The following is a 15,404-nucleotide window of genomic DNA, read 5'->3' as shown; positions in this document are numbered from 1 at the left end:
CGAGGTGTAACACACCGATTTTGTTCAAACTCGGAGGTTTGGTAGACCTTCATGTAACTTGAAACACCCTAAAGGAAATGTCTCCATAGGCAACCGTTTTGCCATAGCAACCAAAAATATTTTTGACAACACAAAATGGAAATTTTCCCATAGAAAATAACATGGGAATCTGACCAATATTAAGGGTACCTACCCCCTGTAAAAAAATTTAATTTTTGAAAATGCTAAAAATAGAAAATATAAATAAGAAAATAATGAAAAAGTTCGAAGTTGATTAAAATCTTTACAGGGGTACCCTTACATTTGCAGTGACGTCCGAGCTACATTATCCTGCCGTATCGCGTATGGTAAGATCACTCTGACGGCTTTGGCCCCGCCTACGAGAGAAAAAATTCCCTTTGCGCGCACTCCCCTCTGACATTGTTGTTTGTTAAAGGGCAACGCGAGTGAGCTGGCATTTGTGTGACTATATATGCAAAGTGCGAAATTTACGGTAAACTCTGCGTGGTCTCGCCAGTACTGAGGGGGGTGTAGGGGGTTAAAAAGCACGTTACTTTTTCTTTATTTTGCCACAGAGCTTGCGTTGCCCTTTAATTCAATATAGTAACTTAAAAAAAACCGTCAGCCACATCGAGACGAAAATCTGCCGCGATTAACATTCCAAGTAGAGGTATGGATCGAGGGGTAAGACACTCTGCGAACTCGGTGTACACTGCCGTACCTTTGACGGTGCTAAATGGAACTCGCGAACTCTTGAAAATCCGTACCCTTAACAGTGCTAAATGCACGAACTCGGTGTACAAGTTATCTGAGAGTGTCTTACCCCTCGGTATGATTCCTGCTGATGATAATGATGCCATTAAATCTGAACAATTGATATGTTAATGAATTACCTCAGAGAAATATTATTTAAAATATAGGCTTTCAAAGTCATCCTCAATGGAAATCATTATTAAAATCTCACTAGGCTTAAAATCTCAGTACTGCTTACCATCACAATGATTCACAATCACAACCATGTGTTTTTTGGGGATAAATGAAAAGCACGTGCTACAAGATTTAAGTCCCTAAAGTGTATATGATGTATATTTCGCTATTAACTAGTCTTTGGTTCGCTCCACTAATTTGAAACACTGACGCCATCTAGCAATGAGACTTATCATGAATGAAAAAATCGCGCGGGATTTTCTTGTGAAGCCTTCCATAAAGTGTTGTCGTCTGAAACCCTGCGACGTCACCATTGTAATTTGCCTATTGATAAAAAACGGTAACTGTCATGGCGGCCACTATTAACACTACAGCTGTGACGTTACAAGTTTTTAAAATCGTATCAGACGACAACACTCTATAGTCTAACCACCTGTAAGGGAGTTAGAACTTTCAGGCTTATATGGTGAATTAACGAAATTAACATTTCGGTCACCAGGTTTAACTGTAGCTAGAAATTCGAAGTTTCATTTAAATCAAGGAATACTTCTGCGTATTGTTCCATACCAGAGTGACTGAGAAAAATCATATCACCTCGGGTAGGAATCGAACCTACGACCTTTGGGTTACCGTCCCAACGCCACTACCATTGGACTACGCAGAAGTAATCCTTGATTTAAATGAAACTTCGAATTATATAAATTCCTGCGTAATAATAAAATAAAATTATCTCTATGTTATGACTACAGGCTATCAAGGTCCTGTTATAAATTAGTTGACGTTAAATGCTACGGCACCGTCAACAACGGGTTAAATATATCCCGTCAATAATGTGAACCAGATCGAGTCATTCTTAAATTGGATGTCCGAGGCCTGATTATTCGTGGCCTCGGTAGTCCAATGGTAGTGGCGTTGGGACGGTAACCCAAAGGTCGTAGGTTCGATTCCTACCCGAGGTGATATGATTTTTCTCAGTCACTCTGGTATGGAACAATACGCAGAAGTATTCCTTGATTTAAATGAAACTTCGAATTATATAAATTCATGCGTAATAATAAAATAAGATTATCTCTATGTTATGACTACAGGCTATCAAGGTCCTGTTATAAATTAGTTGACGTTAAATGCTACGGCACCGTCAACAACGGGTTAAATATATCCCGTCAATAATGTGAACCAGATCGAGTCATTCTTAAATTGGATGTCCGAGGCCTGATTATTCGTGGCCTCGGTAGTCCAATGGTAGTGGCGTTGGGACGGTAACCCAAAGGTCGTAGGTTCGATTCCTACCCGAGGTGATATGATTTTTCTCAGTCACTCTGGTATGGAACAATACGCAGAAGTATTCCTTGATTTAAATGAAACTTCGAATTATATAAATTCCTGCGTAATAATAAAATAAAATTATCTCTAAGTAGCTAGAAATAATTAGCCCTTTGTTCCTAGTCCTGCTACTTTCTACTTAGGTAAAAGTAAAATATCCGACTTTATAATACTTTATTCTAGGATTCCATTTATTGTTAGAATTTATTTATCAGTAAAACAGTCATGATTCACGCGCATACTTTCGCTCTTTTCGATTTCACAAACCAGAGCTTTGACCTGGGAACTAGAGACATTAGACAGGTTAAGCCACCCCTCGAATACGTGTAGGATAAACTTGTAGCTGAGTGAAGTCGTAGCTTTATCGCGTACAATAGACACTCAGCTACAAGTTTTCGAAGGTTGGCTTAGCCTCCCTTTTGAGCAAACCCTTCTAGAAGTTTGAACAAGAAAGTGAGAAAGCCATGACAGCGCCGCCACGTTAACTTCTCCACAGTTCGAAAAATATTTAGGGAAAGCCAGCGTTCAACGACTTTTGTATATATTTTCGCAAACACAAATAGCGGGGAAATTTAAAAATCAATAACAGACGAGACTCAGCAACAGCTGCTCTTGCCAATATGTGCTTAGGAACAAAAGGATAGTATTTTTTGTACGTCATTTGGCTGGTGTACGTTGACGCACTCTGGCCGGTTCACTTTTGAGACAGCTATAACGGCCCTTTCGTGAGATAATTGTCATTTATCCAATTAAAAACTGCTACGGGACAAACAAGAGCGTGATGAAACGGCACATTTTGGGAGTCTAATTGCTAATGGCAATTGGAAGTGGACTACTAACTAAGAACCTATTTAGGTTACAGAGAACGTCGACCCGTTTACAGAAAATCACAATAGGCGCTTCAATAAATCATCCGGGTTCGATTCCAGCTTGTGGCACTGGCTGAAAGCCTGAAAACTCGGAAGAACTCCTTCTGCGTTGAGTTCACAAGTTATCTCCCCGCTGGTTTAAGGAGTTTTCCGCCGAGCTCTTCAGTTTCCCCTTCCATAACAACTTGTTGAGGTTAACGGTAATAGTTAGAGTAGGGAGCTGTTGGCTCGCGTGGCATGCAGGGCTTGCCACCACCCTCCTACGTATTGTAACCCGGCCACCTGAATTAATGGCTTTAAAAGTCGCTTGATGACTTAGGCCTAAGGTGGTGCCTAGGGTATTAGCCTAGCTGATTATTATTATTATTATCCTCCAAGAAAATCGCTAAGAAGTAATATTTCTGAGAGCCAGGACCTGCAACGCACTGTTTATATAGTGCTTGTTAAAATAATGGAAATTTTTCCCTTTTAACCAGGTAGTTTTTTTTGACATATTAAAGCTAAAAACACGACGTTCTGTTTACACGTGAAAAGTTTCCATTATTTCATCAAGCACTATATAAACAATACCTTGCGGGTCCTGGCTCTCGGAAATATTACTTCTTGGCGATTTCCTTGGAGGATGATTTATTGAAGCGCGTATTCAAATTGAAATAACAACGATAACCGGGGACTTGTTTTAAAATGCATTTATTTCTTGCCAGAATAACTGAGAATCTGAAAACTATTTTGCTGATTATGTGGATTTAAAAAGTTGAATCGTTAAAATCAATTTAATTAAAGTAACACGAGTGTTAAATCAAACTTTTCTGTAATAATAAAAATTCCATCGAAAGGCAAAATAAAAAGTTATCATTACCAACTAGCCGTAAGCCCTCTCCTAATGAATCTTTTTCCCTGCCGCGTATTTTTGACATCACAAAATGTATATAGTAGTAGTGTAGTAAAGAACATTTTTAAATTCTTACCAAATTTCGTTTGACCATGTTAGTTTTGCGGACGGCTAGGGAAACCTATTAGGACCTAGGAATATGAAAACTCGGTACCCTGGAATAGAAAAGTGTATTCTCCGACTACGAACTCCCCTCTCTCTCTACGGCAACGCAGCACGAGCCAGAATCGCGGACATACGAGTTTAGCGCCACCTTTTCTACATGTTTTTAAAAAATTCGTCTGCTAGTTTTCGAATATTAAAATTAATTGTCTATTCCTACTAAAAACACAGGACTAGAAATACGCGAATAGAAAAACTAGCAGACGAAAAGCCGATTAAAAGTGTAAAGATTCTACGATAGATGGCGATACTTGTTATGTCCGTGAATTTTTTACTGCCCCGCCTAAAACGGGAGACGACCACTCCAGGTTTACTTGAATCCTCCTAGTTAGGACGACCAGATCAATTTAGTCTTGAGGTGATTTTAACGAATCGTCTACTCGGGCCTAAGCGAACAAAAACGTTGCTATTCTTTTGCTGTATTTCTTCAACTGAATTCAAAGCGCCGAAGAGTAAATGACTCGGCGGCGGCGGTTCGGCGCCAGAGAAAATATCGGCGAAGACGGCGTTGGATCGGTGGCGCTAGCATGGACTAATTAATGTATACATTAATTAGTCCATGCTCTAACCCAAATACGTTCCTGTTACTACCTTAAATTAACGAATTCAACTCAGAATTGTTAAAAATAGCGCTCCATTTAGTAACTTACTTACATAATTAATTATTTACATTAGTGCCTTAAGATAATTAGCGTTTCTAGAAAAGCTAAAAACTTTCAGTGGATGTTTTTCGTCAATGCGGAGCTGCTTTACAAATGATTGTTGAAAACTGAAATAAAAATAATCCAAGTTATTTGGAGCGATTTCTTTCTCAGTTTAAAGGGATAGACGCGGGTAGGGCAAACACTTGATTTCTTAGAAGTAAACCACCAAAGGGGGATGAAAAGTGCTCTACTTTACGGCCCTCCTTTTATAGCTCTTTAAAGTAGGACTGTGCGAGTAGTGGTTTTAGGCAATCGAGTCGGGTATTGTGTACCAATTTTTTTTCGTCGAGTATTCGATTCGAATAATATTGAAGTCGAGTCGAGTAATCGAGTACTTGATTAAGGGGAAACTTTATCTTATTCGAGTCGAGTAACTAAAAAAAACCTCGAGTAATATTTTTAACGAGTCGAGTTATCGAGCACTTGATTAGAAGCTGGTTTTATTCAAAATTAAATTATATTTAATTTAAAAGGAGTAACTTTCAATGCTGAAAAATATTCCTTTAATTTAAATGAACCACAGTTTCCACAACATTGTAGGTACCGTGTATTGCCCCCCAAAAAGTTGCAAAAACCTTTCTTTGAATTTTGAAGCAACGAGGTTAGAAAAAACAAAATACTCGACGAGTTTAGAGAGCAGCTTATTCGAGTAATCGAATACCCGAATATGCAATTTTTAGTTACTCTGTAATCGACAAGTACTCTCCAATTACTTATTTTAGATCGAGCTCGAGTACTCGCACAGTCCTACTTTAAAGTCGAACCGTACTGCGATACTATTTATATCTCGACTTCTTTGAGCGTAGTGGGCGTATAGTTAGCGTTTCCGAGCATCACCGCGCAATCGCAGAAGTACCAATCAGAACCGGGGCTGCCAAGTAGCGGACATTTCATCCCAGCGGCGGTGATCGGAAAATATTTCGGTGGGGGCACGGGCCATTATTTTTTCATCCAAAAATGCATATACTTAAAACTTAAGCAAGAAAATGTACAGCTCTAAATTTTTTAACTATATCTATTTTTTTTAAAGTGTTCTTTCTTATATCTCATCCGTCAATGAATACATTGATAATAAAATCGATATCTTTAGAAAAATAAAAATATCTGTGTACATGGCTAGATAATTAAGCCACATACTTTACGAAGGTATTTTAGCTAAAATACGGTACACGACTGGGCGAATTTATGTTTGGACGAATCTATTGAAATCAATTTTACGGTTATATCATCTTAATGCCACTCGCATCTGCAATCTCAAAATAACTTCTGTAAAAAAACCGAATTCGGACCCAAATAAGGGCAATGAGATTATAAATTTTTCCCTGATTGCTATTTTTCCTCGATTTTATTTCTGTGGGGGCTCTGCCCTCGTTTGTTTTTCCATATGGGGGCTCGAGCCCCAGAGCCCCCACGGGATCGCCGTCACTGTTTCATCCCCTTACCAACCAAATCTCCATATCCATCGAGATTGCGTATCCATTTAATGATATCATGAACGTTCGATGAATTGTTATCGCAGCGCTGCAGAAATATACGCTACTTGTGGCTTGATAATAAGCCCGAAATAGCTGTCCAACAGGGTTCTCAATGAAGCCATACGCGAAAGAGGACATTCCGAAAGTAATTACTAGAAAGTCGCTCCTCGCGTCAGCCCTTGTTTTGGAAAATAATCTCGGGCAAGCAAGAGCGGACTTAGTGTCCGAGGACTGCAAGGTTCGATAAGTTCGGACTTTAGCGAAGACTGACCGACTGAATTATCTCCGGCTAAATCTAATCCGGATCAAATGAAGCTGAACGTGAAAAGCGCAATTCAATTACTTTTATAATTAAGTTTGGGTCTAAGGCATCGCCTGACTTCTTCAAAAATACTGATGGTCCGGACCCAACTAGCCTGTAATTCAATTACGAGCTAGATCAAACGTAATGGTGCACTGCGAAAACAACGAGGAAAACAAACTCAAATAATTAAGAATGGTTTATTACGTCAACCGATTTTAACGGAGCTTGATTTAGTTTGATGTGATTCAATTTCTCAATAGAGAAGTCCGAGTGGTCGAAAATTACGAGTCCTAATATCCCTCGCATTTTTAGTACAAGAAATTACTAGAGCTGCGTAAAAAATTACTTGAGTTGATTTTTTATCCAGTGGGTCCATAGGAGGGGGAGTAATTCGATAATTGACGCAGCTCCACTTCGGTATTCTCGGAAGGCGTAGTTTAACGTACTCCTTACGTTGTCGCCTCCCAAAAAATCGAAACGGAACCAGGTTATTTCTGAATTCCCAATCCCTCCCCCCCCCCCCCACGTAATTCGCAAGTTTTCATGACACCGCTCACCAGGTCATTTTTAGAGTTGTCAAATAAATTAACTGTTTAAAATTTAGTAATTAGTTAAAATGAAATTATTTTATTTTAAACAACTTTAGTTTAGTCCTCCAATCGAAATCCACTATAAGGTAGACCAAAAAAAGTTGAAATCGACTAGGAATCGAACTATAGTAGTAGCACTCCGTAGCTTTAGCCATGGCCGCCATTTTGGTCGCAAATTTGTTATCTATAGGAAAGAGCATGAGTGACGTACTAGGACGTCAATGCCATTACTCTATAGAAACAAAATTTTGCGAAACTCCATGCAAGGAGGTATAGTCAACCAGAGGTCAATCTGTCCTTGAGTTACCCACTTAGGGTAGATAGAATTATTTTCTTTTTATTTGTACAATTACGACTTGTTACAAAAGCAAAAGTTACTCCGTGACTTTGTTCCCTTATTTTACTACAAGCATGTGTAAATAATAGGTGTAGAAGAATTTTATTATAACTCCATTCTGTCCAATCATAGTGATATCAAACTACTTATAACAAAATTATAACCATTATAAAAAAGATTTTCACAGATAGTGACGAAGTATAAATTGTCAATAATAATAACAATAGCGAGATAGGGTAAGTGCCATTGTCATGGCGCGGCCACGAGCAATTTATAAGTCATTATTTAACTAGTTTTTCGTTTCTCAAGCGCAAGGCCTTCGGTATAGCTCCGTAATTTTACAGAACGGGACAAAATGAAAAAAAATAGACGATTTCGGAATGATTCGACAAAACTACTCGAGTTGTTTTCGGTTCTGAAATAAAATGACCGTTCGAGAAGGAATTGGTCGATGGCGAAATAGGTTTCACCTACTCACGAAACTAATACCTACACTTCTTAAGCTATTCTTTCAGCCAGCTAATCTAGAAGCGCGTATAGTGCACGTACGTGGTGCCCTAAAAAAACAGGCTCTCTTTTGGGAATTTTCTCTCCTTTTTTTGGCGTCGAGAATCGGAGGTCGAAGATTATGGGAACAAAACGGGTTGCGAGACTGGCAGAGTGAGGTTATCCATTTCCTAGGTAAAAAAGAGTTCAAGCTGTCTACGTCTGATAAGTTTTACGACCCGCTGCGCTAGTCATCCGGGCTGCTGAGACATTTAACCCAGATACATAGAAATTTGTTTTATTAAACGGGTAAAACCGCGATTCCCTTTTTTTTCTGTCCGTAACCAAATCCAAGAGTCTCTAGTTACCATATGATTTCTCCACTCCATAAATCAATTTATTTTCTATCCAGTATTTGTTCTCTCGCAACGGACACTCGATCCGCGAATTTTCAAATTTCGCTTGACTTCCCATTCACGAAAACCAAGTCGTTACGATTCTGGTATAGCCTGTTTACGACTATAAATTAAACACGGTAATTGGCTTTAGCGATTTAAATTTCCACTCGGAAGTCATTTAAATTCAGTGGCGAACCCCGGATTTTATTTAAGGGGGAGAGAGGGTGTTCGCTGTTGGGTGCGTCACTTTAAATCATAACCCCCGTTAATTCCTTTTGATTTATAACTACGGTTCCGGTAATTGATATTTATTACTTAGTAACAGCTGACGTTTATACCTTCGTCTTTCTAAACTGCTCCCGTTATTCGCTCGAAATATAAACCGTGGCGGGTTCCCGACAATTTTTCAAGAGACATTTTGGAAGACAGGTTAGTTCGAAGGAGATAAATCATATAAGAACTGTCTAACCCTACTACGGATTAAAATATGGTTTATAAATAAGTAAGTATCCATAGGAAGTCTAATTTTTACCAGTGGCGTCACTTGGGTCGATGTCACTCGATACGCTAAGACGGCAACTCACGTGGTCACCATACTTACATTAAAAAATGAAAGAGAAAAAAGTACGTTTTAGGATGAGAATGTCACCCTTTCAGATGGTCCTAGTGACGCTAATGCATTTTACGTTGTACATAGACTCAGTAATAAGCCTGGTCAATTTTGAACTGTGAGGTGGTGTACGCATCCGCCCACTGAAATGTGTTTTATTTAGTGGCCTAGATGAATAAATCTTTTGTAAGCGAAATATTATACATTTTTATTTAAGAGTAAATTTGCTACGTTGTATTATGTAGAATTTAGATTGGCCATCAGGATATTTCTATGGAAATCGTATCACGTCTATTTTAGTCACGAGTATAAGTGAGAAGGACGAAATCATGATGGCTCAAACAAAATCAAGGTTTATCTGCTAAGGCAATTTCCGAGAAGAAGTTTCAGCATCGTGGCTATTCGCATTAAAATTTCTTTACCCGGAAAAAAAAACCTAAATTTGACAACGCTTATCCAACATAAATATGGTAATTTTGTCTCTGGAAAACTCTCCGTTTGCTTCAGTACCACCTGAAGAAAGCAGAGAAAGGACTACTCACTTCGGATAATGCTATGATGTAAACCTAGTATATTGAATTATTATTAATTCGAAGTAAATCACGCCAAAGTAGTAGGATTGAAACATCGATTGGAATTTTCTTTGGTACCAAGTTGAAACGCCAGATGGCGCCTAGGTTGCGAAGGAAAAGATACCCACTCAATATTATATTAATAATTTCGTAATATATTTTTATTACTAGTCAAAATATATGTAGGAATATTAATCGAGACCTAACCCGAGATAGTGACCACTTAATGTATAATTATGAAGTGGCTGCATAGTTCAAAACTAATTAAGGCCTCTAATATTAAATATTTAAATGTAATTATTCCGAAATTTAAATATAATTATTCAGAACTGTGAATGTAAATATTCCGAAATTTAAATATAATTATTCAGAACTGTGAATGTAATTATTCCGAAATTTAAATATAATTATTCAGAACTGTAAATGTAATTATTCCAAACTTTAAATGTAATTATTCCGAACTTTAAATGTAATTATTCCAAACTTTAAATGTAATTATTCCGAACTTTAAACAAATTCGAATTATTATTATTATTGTTGTTGCAATGTTATTTTTACAAAACCAAATGTCACTTCACAGTTATATATAAGGAGGCGAAATAATGCACTCGGTTTTAATCTTCGAATATTAAGATAAATAATATTTTAGTAGGTTGCGTGGGTTTCTTGTACGGGTCCTCGAGACCCAAATTGGTTGTTAAAATGGTGATAATATCCTCCGCCCGTGAACATGGTCTCCCCCTTTTTAGGGTCAGTCAAAAGCCGTTTCTAGCTCCAACATTGCGCGGTTCCCAAAGAAAGAATGATTAGGTAAAAAACCTTTTAAATTCTTATAAAATGATGGGCGTTTTCAAGGTTAGATATCTTTTTTTCTGAAAGAAATGTAGGAAAAAAAATATTCCGAGGGGGCCATCTCTTTATCTTTCGGAAGACTGTTTCATGGGCGGATCGGATACTCTTTATTCATGTTGAATACAAATGCCGTCATTATTAAAGAAAGATAAAAAAAATCAGGTTGGCTCCGTGAACTTTATATTGAAGAGGTTATAAAGGAGAACGTCTAGGCGTCCATCGCGCTTCGCGGACGTTTCGTCCAGTTAACGTGGCAGTACTGCCAAAACATGCCGAAGTTGACATTGAAACTTCTGAAGGGCTTTGCCAAAATATACGCCTTTTTTTTCAGGGTTTTTTTTTAAATTATTGGTGTATAGCCGTTAGGCTTTCATTAATTATAATTATAATCAAAATGGCCGTATGCAAATATTTTGATATAAAGTTAATTTTAAAATTCAACGTAGTACGCCTATGGGAAGAGATGGGACGTTTTACTGGGCGGCGTTATCATAAATAACTATATTCACTATTACCGTAAGTAACGTTATCCCAATAAGTATGCCAATTAAAAAAATATTATTATTTATTACGCAATCAAGATTTAAATATGCCCAAGGAAAAAATACTACTGCCAAGTGCGATAATTAAGTACTCAGTTCGGTTGTAAAATAGCGTTACAGCAATAGGAAGGGTCATTCTTATTTTGTTATAATACATATGGTATTTTCATTATCCGCCTAAGGTTTCTGACATTGGAATTCTGGGAAATTTTTTATTATATTAATATCTTAAATGAACAGTTAATATTATTTAAACCTTTTATTTTTCCTGTAAATTTATTACACTATAAGTATTTCAAATAGCAACATTTTATTTTGAGAAAAATATTATAATCGAGGAAATTCGAACACCCTGTACAAGGAGACTAATTTTTCGTACCCTTGACCAGAATGGCGCCTTGACCTTAATTTATCATCACAGCCACTCAAACGTCTGATCATTTTTTACCTTACGCCTGAAAGGGCCAAATGGAAAAATAATCTACCCCTTTTAGTCAAGTGTAATTAAATGAATAGCTTTGCGGATGCGTAGGATTCGCGAGTGATGCATCATTCGATAGAAAAATCATACGTAGCTTTTTAGCCGTTAATTTAGCAGCAAGCTATTGGTTTTCTCAGAAGTGATACGCGTTTTTGCTTTTTGTTTATTTTGACAGAGAAACTCCATATTTATCCTTTAATGACTTAAGCTTGTTTTCCACTAGCGCGCGTCATAATGTTATATTCTTTACGCGCGTAAAAACTTTTGAACGTTTCAAAGCTGAGAAACGCGTCGTTGCGCGCGCCAGTGGAAAACAAGCTTAAGAGCGCAAACACGTACTTCAGAATAAATTAAATACCGATAAACAAAGTTATATTTAAAATTAAAAATCGAACGAAACTATCCCGGTATCGCGTCAAAGAGCAAAACTGCTTTCCGGAAAGCGTATGAATAAATTTAAAAATACTATAGCCTTCGAAAGCCATTACAAAGCGAAAGCGAATACGTTTATTAAAATTTCACGCGTTGCAGAGTCAAGATACAGAAAAAAGTAAAACGCAATATTTCAAGGACAATTTTGAAGGGCAAAACTACATTCTAATGGACAACTTTTCTGTATTTTGACGAAACTATTTTTTCAACGGATATTACTAAGCATTCTCTCCTTCTTCCGAAAGTGTCTCTACCCGGTATTCAAATCTGCGTCGCGAGCCATTAGACGCTCCCCTCTCCTCCCCAGAAGCACGATTTTTCACATTTCCGTCAGAATTTGCGCGTCTCAATAGGTACGATTTCGACACGACTGTCGTTAAGAATCATCGTCTTCACGATTACGTCCGGCACGAATTACGCCTAATGGTAGAGAGTGTAATATTCGCCTAGCCACGCGTCTAACGTATCAGGATATTTCAAGGCGTTTCGTAAGCCTAACTAATTCTAGTTCGCGTAAGCAATGCTTTGAAAAAGCAGGATATGATCGAGGTATTTTGGCAAACTTAACCCCTTGAAGACTTTTTCAGTATGGAATGTTTTGGTGGAAATACATGATTACGGGGAGAAAATGAGCTTTCTTCACACGGCCGCGGATAAGGATGGAATTCAACTTTCGTTCAAAAGAAATCCTTAAACCCGCTCTCGGTATCGGATTTAGCACAGTATCATTTTATTTTTTTACTTTTTAATCTAAATTTCGTTTTCAAAAGCTATAGTCTGATCGTGTTCAGTCGGCTAGGTTCCCGATATTAGGACTTACGATACACAATTTTGTAATTGTAGTCTCATAAAGTAGTTTTTCTACTTCATCGTGGCTCTAGCTTTAGTAGTGGACGCCATTATAGTGACAGCGGTTGTTTCCTTTAAAGGGTAGATAATATTTTTCATCGCGTATTATGTGGTCGATACTTCAGTATATTGAAATAGAAGCTATATTTTACGAGAGATTTATCATGTCATATTCAACATTTTCCGCTGCTTTTACAAGATAAGATTTTAAAATTGGCTAGAAAATAAATGATATTTTCAGAGGAAAAGTGGGATGAGTCGTACTTACTGTGTAGTAAGATGTATTATTTACTTCCGCTATTACCTATACCAAAAGTGACATAATTACCAAAAGTGTGTCAATCGGACCTATTTCTTAATGAATATTACGAGCGAAATACAAGTTGGGAGGGGAGAAGGGAAAGTATGCCTTGGGGAGGGAAGGAAGCTAAAACCAACAAATAACGCCTCCTCCAACGGAGGAACTAAATAGCACTGGGCAAAGTTAGTGTATTTTTTGATTTTTCGTCGTTCTGTGGAGATGCTATCACCATCTACCTACGATATAATACCATAGACTAAAAAAAGATCCAGAAAGGCGACAATAAATAGTCTTTTATGTGGTCGATCTCGAGTCGAGCATTCATTAAACCTTTAGCATACGAAAGTACAGGGATTGTCACACTTTTGGTAATTATGTCACTTTTGCCTAAACTAGAAGAAAAGGATGAAACTGTGTATTTAATAGTATTTCGCTAGGGACGTAATGAAGATGGTATAGCTCGTCGAAATTTCAATTTCTCCAAAACTGGAAAATGTAGGTTGGGGCACCCCCCTCCAAGAGGCAAATGCCAGAAGGCGGTAATTGCAGGAAGTTCACTTTTACTAAGCTGCTAACAACATTATAAAAGGGTAGAAAAAAAGTTTAAGGAAAGTTTGATTTAAAAGTATATTTCGGGTAGCGCAGCTTGTTTATTTACGCTAGCGGCTGAAGAAAATGTAAATGGGCCCGGCCCGGGTCTCTTTGGAATTTGGATTATCGACCTGTACCCTCTCAGAGTTGGGTTTACTTCAATAAATTATATTCCCCGTGTAAATAAAATATTTGTAACTTTAGTGAAGTCATTTTATTTGTGTTGGTAAAAGGTCAATAATTTTACTTTTAATAAAGAAAGCTTAAATAATTACAATTTTGTTTTAATTCGGGGATTAGTGACTTCATTTCCAAATTTATAAATAAAAACGAAGTAAAGGAAATCGCACGATATGCGTATAATCTAATGAAGAACAATTATTCAAATATATCCAAAACTGAAAATCTTACCAAAAGCGAAACAAGGACGTACGACGGTCAGAATACACACAATCCTCCTAATGTGTTAAGTTTGTTTGAGCTATTCACAGCAACCTGCAGCGCCGTTATCACAACCAAAATATATCCACGGTCACACATATATACAAATTTACACTTATTTGTTACTTCTAGTCATACTTTGAAAGCATCGAAGATTCCTTCGATCAGTGTAACTCTTATTTTTTACTTCTGATAACACTTATTTGTTACTACTAGTCAGCCGTTGAGTGTCACACTTATTTCTTCTGGTTATACGACAAAGACTAGTTCGATTAGTTTCATACTTATTTGTTACTTCTTATCACACTTATTTGTTACTTCGGATCACACTTATTTGTTACTTCTGATCACACTTATTTGTTACGTTGAGTGTCACACTTATTACTTCTGGTCATACGCCGAAGACTAGGTAGATCAGTGTCATACTTAATTGTTACTTCTGGTCATACGTTGAAAGCGCGGCCCACTCTGAACGGCCTTGAAAAACGCCAGAGGGAAACGGGCGCGTAGACCTCTATAAACACGCGGATTTACAATGTTGGAAATTGCTGGGGTCCGTATACGCTGCCCAAAAAACCTTACTTAAAATTAAATTTAAGGAATGTTTTTACAATTCTAGGTTATATGTAAACCACAGCTATTCAAAAATATAACTTTCATGAAAATTGGACTTAAATATGTAGATTTTTAGGCGGAAATATAAAACCACGAAAATTGGGGTCAAGTAAATTACCCTGAAAACTATACTTAAATTTAATATTTACTGATATGACCGAAGTTGTAGGTCCGCTGAATCCTAACCTATCCAATAATATATTTTTTTAACGTTATCGGACTTAATTTTAAACAAAATATCTACCACATAAAGGAAATCACCGAAAATAGTAAATTGGGCAAATTCCCAACTTCTTGGGCTCCGATTTGAAAACTTTATGAAAGGCTATCAATGGTAATATATGTACTTTTGAACGAGATATCATTGACTCTTCTAGTTATAACCGTTGAAGAGGTATGCGTGACACGGCGCCATCGGCGCCATCGGCGGCAACGGCTACACTGTACGTGAGACTAATACACACAAATCCTTAGGAATTATGTAGTCTTGACGTAATTAATTTGTATGGTAATGTACCAATTTAAATTAAAAATGAAATTGAAAACCGATAAAACTTTAAATGATAGGACTACATTCGGTAGGGAAACTATCTTAAAATTGGCAGAAATTTGTTTAACTGAGACTTTTTGTATTTGAGGAAAATTTTTACG

At 37.3% G+C, this 15,404-nt stretch overlaps 2 non-coding genes across 2 annotated transcripts; both read left to right on the top strand.

Moving 5' to 3' along the window:
* Positions 1–1,813: 1,813 nt before the first annotated feature.
* On the top strand, positions 1,814–1,886 carry TRNAT-GGU (transfer RNA threonine (anticodon GGU)). The gene has a single exon. It is a non-coding gene; the product is annotated as a tRNA-Thr (tRNA).
* Positions 1,887–2,152: 266 nt separating this feature from the next.
* Positions 2,153–2,225, top strand: TRNAT-GGU (transfer RNA threonine (anticodon GGU)). The gene has a single exon. It is a non-coding gene; the product is annotated as a tRNA-Thr (tRNA).
* The last annotated feature ends 13,179 nt before the right edge of the window (positions 2,226–15,404 follow it).

Source organism: Leiobunum rupestre, chromosome 4 (genome assembly GCF_980474605.1).
Source record: "Leiobunum rupestre chromosome 4, qqLeiRupe1.1.hap1, whole genome shotgun sequence".
Taxonomy (NCBI): Eukaryota; Metazoa; Arthropoda; class Arachnida; order Opiliones; family Sclerosomatidae; genus Leiobunum; species Leiobunum rupestre.
Note: the sequence above shows the minus strand (reverse complement) of the source record. Positions and strands in the feature narration are given on the sequence as shown.